This window comes from Xiphophorus hellerii, chromosome 5 (genome assembly GCF_003331165.1).
Source record: "Xiphophorus hellerii strain 12219 chromosome 5, Xiphophorus_hellerii-4.1, whole genome shotgun sequence".
NCBI classification, from domain to species: domain Eukaryota; kingdom Metazoa; phylum Chordata; class Actinopteri; order Cyprinodontiformes; family Poeciliidae; genus Xiphophorus; species Xiphophorus hellerii.
In genome coordinates, this window is record NC_045676.1 from 17,972,943 (window position 1) to 17,979,394 (window position 6,452).

The 6,452-nt window shown below is 40.2% G+C and overlaps 1 long non-coding RNA gene across 1 annotated transcript in view; it reads right to left on the minus strand.

Moving 5' to 3' along the window:
• Positions 1 to 6,210, minus strand: part of LOC116719802 (uncharacterized) — a 65,706-nt gene extending 59,496 nt beyond the window's left edge. The window contains exon 1 of the long non-coding RNA XR_004339267.1: positions 6,007 to 6,210. This is a non-coding gene — a long non-coding RNA (uncharacterized LOC116719802). The remainder of the gene's footprint in view (positions 1 to 6,006) is intronic.
• Between the last annotated feature and the right edge of the window lie 242 nt (positions 6,211 to 6,452).

Genomic DNA, 6,452 nt, shown 5'->3' on the forward strand with positions numbered 1-6,452 from the left:
TAAATAAATGCATGTTTATACTCATTAAATATAGCACTGAAGCAGAACTCTGCCATCCTGAAGCACATTCTAAAAACAGACGTGTACTCTGGTCACATAAAAAATAAGGCAAACATATTACAGATGCCAAAGAAAATCTATACTTTACTGATGTTTACACAGCATTACTTTCATAATCTTCACACAGGAAGATCATGTTTAATTTATAGCCTACTGCATGTATGGCGTCCACATATGGCTCTTAAAGTAGCAGCCGTATAAACGGCTTTAACGTTTTTATGATTGAAGTTGTTTTAAGAGAGGACACACCCGTTTTGTCTTGCTCCCCCTGACTGTCTTGTCGTGTGAGCCTAGAATAACAACTTCAACAAATAACAATAACAAGAAACGACAAGAGAACTTTTGTCATGCAGGTAAGAAATCAACTGCAGATAACCTCAAATCAAGGTAACCCCTGACAGAAGAGTAAGGTGGTGTAGAAATCAACAAAATATGTTTAATTTAACCTACAATAATAACTGTGCTTTCCATATCTCTTTAATTTCATGTGTGGCAGTTATTCTTATAGGAAGCAATTTACATGTTTGGTTTTCAGAATGGGTTTTCACATGACAATCATTGAACTGAAGCCTGCTTTGGTGATGGGACCATTAGATAAGCCCTTGGAATCATCGGATCTTTGACTTCTGCCTTCAGTCACTAACTTACAAAAAAGTAATACAGTTTAAAAATCATAAAAAAAAAAAAAAACATTCACCCAAACTGAAAACACACACACGACTCCTTTTAGATCCGGATATGTCACATGTTCAGCTCTAACTACACGTTTCACACAGGATGACCATGACATCAAAACACTTTGTTCTTGGCCTCCCTCAGACTAGCCCTTTATTTTATCCTCCAGGACAAGCTAATCTGCACTTTTAATCAATGAAAGCCTCATAAAATGTATCTACACAAGGTAAGACAATAAGTGCTTATAAAACTTTTGAAGAAGGAAGCCATTCATACGTAACAAAGTAGAATAGTATATAAAAACTGAGTTTGGTCTCGAAGAATAACACATTTATTCCAATTTTCTCCCATTTCATAAGTGTATTAAAGGAGATTCAACTGATGGGTCATATTCCTCGAGCGGATGTACAATTATTCGTTTTAGAAGAGACATCTGCCTTAAAGCAACAAATGATATTAGAAGTCACACATTAATGTGAAGGACGTGATTCACTTTCTGACTTTCTGGACCTTTAATTCCCCTTGTCTAAATTGGCCAGGCAGGACGCTTCTTCATCTTTAGACCGTGTCATCCTCACATTTCAGCACATTACGGGAAGAAAGGCTGGCCCCATTGTTATCTCACGATCTGCCTATTCCTGCTTATTCCTATGCTAGGACAGGAACAAAGAGGATAATATTACGACTGGACTGAGATAAATTAAACTTAATTTCACTGGAATTAAAAGAAGCGCTTGATGGTTTTGAAAAGAGAAGCGATAATGAGGAATTCAATTTGATTAGTTTGCCGTTAAAGATAGTCTGACCGGTCTGTGGGAAAGCATTGATGGAGCTTCTTTTCAGTGTTTGACATTTATGAACGGATAAAGTGAACTAGAGAGAAAGAGAGAGGTTTGGGTTAATGTTATGACTCTACTGAAAATTGTGCTGTTAACAAATTGGTGGGTCTCAGCTGTTTTCCACCACTTCAGCCTCCAGGTATGTTCGCCTGCCTGTCTCCAGCTTCATTGTAGTGCTTCTTTCAATGTCGGACTCTCAGTTAAATCTGGACAGCCCAAATGACAACGCTACCGGCAAGAGAGAGGCGGTTGACGGACGAGGAGAGAATAAATCAGCCCCCCTCCGCTTCCCTACCACTTCTCCCCACTGTCAGCCAGTCTGGACAGCCCCAAGGAGATCAAACCTGTTAGTAATCCCGCTCTTCCTCTTCATGTCTGTGTGTTTACAACCTGACCATATTTCTGCTGCAGCTCTGTCTGTGGTCTACGTCCGTCTCCATTAGATCAAATGTAGCAAGGTGGGGAAGAAATGGGATGCATTCATTGTCCTTGGCTGACAAGTTTCTCGCAGTGCTTTTGTTTAATCTACGCTGACAAATGATGGGCAATTAATTTGTGCAAACTGCTCCTCCTCAATCTCCGCCTGGTCAAAATAGACGTCTTGAGCCTGAGGTCTGAGTGAATTGAGAAGTGTTTGCTATGTGACGCTCATCTGATAGTTTATGTTTCGCTGTCAGGAGAAGGGTCGGCTAACTGACTAGGATAGCATTTTTATGCCCATCTGTGGATCACGGGATCGGAATCTGCTGGGTTGCTGTGCAGGAGGAAAAAAACCTTTTGGGTGCAACTCTGGAACATCTTCAATGGAAACCGCATGACTTTAAACGGGTAACCACCGGGTGGTCCAATAAGCTGTATGATGACATTTACTGACACATGTGTCTCTAGCAATTAATTTCAACTCCTTGAAACATCAACTTTTACACCCTCTCTTTTGGTATGTTTCAAGCTGTGATTTATCTGGAACTCAGAGAAATTTGATCAAAAGATGACATAAATGAATTCCAAGCAAGTTGCCACGGGTTTCCCAAGGGCCTCTGTGGTTATCTCAATTAAACCGATCCTGTTAAAACTTCAGATCTTTTCAAGAAAGAAAAAAAAGACTATATTACAAAACACACCATTAAGGGCTAATAAGGTCTGTACAAACGTTCTTCATAAATGCTGTTTTCTGCTGATGTCAATCCAAACCTCATGGTCAGAAGTAAACAGGATGCTGTAGCGCTCACCACATCCTATCCCAGTCATCTGCCTTACTAAAGCAGAAAAAAGAAAACATATCTCTGTCATGCTTTTCATTTACAAACCCTCTTGCTCTGCAAACAATCTAACACCGCAAACTCTCCACAACTCTTTTGGTCTGTAACTTCAAAGAAATAGGGAAGTCCCTTTTCACCAACTCAGAATTGACAAATAAGAATAACTGAATGAATAAGCAACATTTTGCTTGGTTTGCTGGGGTCACGTCCACATTTGCTAAAAAAAAAAAAAAAGAAAAGAAAAAAAGATTGTTTCTTGAGAAAAACAACAGCCACCTTATTAAGATGGTGCAAAAATTCAGTGTGTGTTGCTCATATTGGCAAACATTACCAGACCAGACAAGAAAAGACTAAACAAGGAGGAAAAACAATCTATGTATTATTTTTTTGTCCATTTTGTGCTCCCAAATTTACAATCAGCAACTGAGCCCACTATACCCATCTTGGCCATGATTAGTCTGATTTCTCCATGCTGTGGGCAGTGCTGAGCTGCTCTATAAATGACATAAAAGCCCAGTAATCAGCTTGTAGGGCGAATCCAGTTTCCTATTAGTAAGCTGAGGCAGAAATTATCTGTTACAGCCAAACGTCTTTGCTGTCTGATATTCAACAATGACTTGTTTAGGACTCTTTCACTTGTGCGGAAATGCTCAATTTATTGGGATAGAGAAATATTGTTGAGAAGGAGGAAACATTTAATGTATATGAGAAGCTGCAGAAACCACTCCATTACAAAAAAAAAACTGATTTCTTTATTACCTTAAGGCAGTTACAACTAATTTATTTTCAACAAATATTTAGATGTCTCTCTGCTTCAGCACACCTGGCTCCAATAAAAGCTCATTAGCAAAGTTCTGCAGCTTTGTATTAGCAAAGCTTGACTGCATGCTACTGAGGCAGCTTTGCAATTGAATTCAAATGTGTAGAACAAAAGACACATCTGAAAGTTGCAGGACTCTGACTCTCAAGGAATGTAGTTTGAGACCACTGATCTAAACAGAAACCAGTACTGAATTTCTTGTTTTTAATAACTATCTTGGATTAACAGCACAGAATAATATATGCTATCAGCCTGATAAAAACCAGCCCCCTGCCCAATGCTTTGCGTCGTACAGAGAATCTGGGCTCTCAACTAATGACAAACAATTGCTTGCTGGAGGAGTGGAATTTGTTGAAGTTTTAAATTTTACCCAAGCGCTGATATTTGCCCTTGACATATGTAAATAATGCTATGAAGCTTACTGAAAATCACCTGTGCTGTAAACAATTATCCACCACTGTGAAGGGAGAAATGCAGAGCCGAACAATACAGCAGTTAATGGTAATTCAATATTTGGAAGTGTGGCCAACATGGGCTGAACGGCTTCACTATGCTGCCATTGCTAAAGCTACAGGGAGACTACAATTCTAAAACAGCGCAGAAAATTGACATCGTCGTTCGCAACTTCTTCTGTTCACTGATTGGCTCAGTATGAATTCTACTGGAGGAATCCAGTTCAATGGGAGAAAGCCCAGACTGTGTAGTGAAGGAAGATTTGAATTTAGAACTGCGCAGGAAGTCAGACTAATGTGCCATATGCACATATAGAATATGCTAATAATATTAATAATATGGAGCTACCAATATTTATCTTTTTAAATGTGCCTAAAACTGTTAGTAACTACACTATTGCAGTATGTTACACAATGTCTGCACATTAATCAAAAGCATATTATCAAATGTGGGTTCCGATTCAAGTCTGAAGCTTTCTTTAAACTAGGGTTGAGACTGTAATTAATTAATTAATTACATAGATTTTAATCATTGGACATTTTTAAGCAATTAAGCCCTTTTAATACGTACTAAAGTCCCAAGCCAGAACTCTTGCATTGTGTTTATGTTACATACATGAATCTAACACAAGTGACATCTGCAAACTACAAACATGGACAATAAAACCACTTCTTTTGACCCATGGAAGGTTAAGCTTTTACTTGAAATGATGCAGGAAAAGACTATTGTCTGCAAGTTGTGCAAAAACGAGCTAACCTATCACCGAATCAAGCCTAAAATGTATTCATGCAAAATATGTTGCAGCAAACACCAACGTCCCTAATGCTAATGTCAGCCTCCACAATTCACATTTGTAAAGAAGTATTTTTTCAAAGTTAAGCTACATGAACTATCAAGGGGTCCTGGAACACTTCTAAGTGCAGTGGGAATAATGGCACTTTGCACCAAACTGATCTCCCTACTATTTTAACCAACATACCACCCTAGAGCCATCCCGCTTGGATACCAGTCTTGCTTTTCAACTAAGATTTGTAAAAGTATTCAAGTGTCGTGAAGATTTCAAAGAAGCAAACATGGTGACGTCCAGCAAGGAGTTAATAAAGGAAGTGTTGCCATGCTGACAACCTCCATTTCATTCTTGAATTTAAAGAGTCAAACAAACAAACCAGGGTCAATCTGTCAATAGGTGTCCAACAGGGAGCCCATGATAGAGGGACTGGAGTTGAGAAGGGTGGGTCAAAAGAGAGTGTTTAAATCAATATCATCACCATTGCATGCTATGATGTCTGCAGAAAAAGAACAGCAATTGTGGTCTGCTATAGTTTGATGGGCTGAAATGAAATGCCTTAGCAGGCAATGACCGTAATGGCTGCCTGCAGAGCAAAGAGAGCACTCTCCTCTCCAAGCCTTCCATCTTTTTAGAGCTTCGAACAACTTCAGTTTGTCTTTTTGGTCAACCAGAGACACAGTGAATGGAAAAATCCTCCCTGCCGCTTGAAATAAAAGGCCAAAATCAAACAAACACCAGGAGAGTTTCACCATATTAGCCTTGTCTACACTTAGGTCACATCCCGCAGAGAAGTGAATGCAAAATCCCCCTTAAGTTAATTTTATAAGACATATCCTCCCTTTGCATTCTGACTTCTTTCTCCATGGTGAAGTCTTTGCAGCTGGTAGTCAAAAACCACCTGCAGGAGTTATTTAACAATTTCCTAAAGTGTAGCTGGAGCAGTCCTGTAGCTACAGCCAACATCCAGAAACATAAGTAAGCCCAATTACAAATGCTACATTTTTTAAGTGCATGCCAACAACAACAACAACAAAAAAAATTCAATACTTAGCAGAAATTAAAACAACAGTAGCAGCGCTAATAGCGTCTTACAGAACACAGACCCCCTACCTGGCAGCCCCCGTCTCCACGACCCCCAGCTGTTTGTGGATTGTCGAACCATAGCGGCCCGTTGACAGCCTCCCCCAGATTGCCAATTTGCCGTTGGTGGTCCAAGGTTTCGCCTATCCTCTCTCAGCATTGTGCAACTGGAATAGGTGCGTCCTCCCCTGTTCACGCTGCGGTTGTAGCTCCCCGATCTGATTGGACAGCGCTGAGCGAGACCTCATCAGCAGAACATCCCTGTTGTCATGACAACTTGGCGATTTCCCAACAGGGGTGTGTTGGTAGAAGGGTGGGGTGGCGGGTCACGTTTGCTTTCTTGCCTCCGACTGGCACAGGCAGACAACTCATTTTTCATCATCGTTACTTCAGCGCTTGCTGTTTCCCCCTTTCACAGACCTAGCGGGCTAAGCTAATCTGCCCAGCCTGCGATCTTCGAGAATTTATTGGCCATT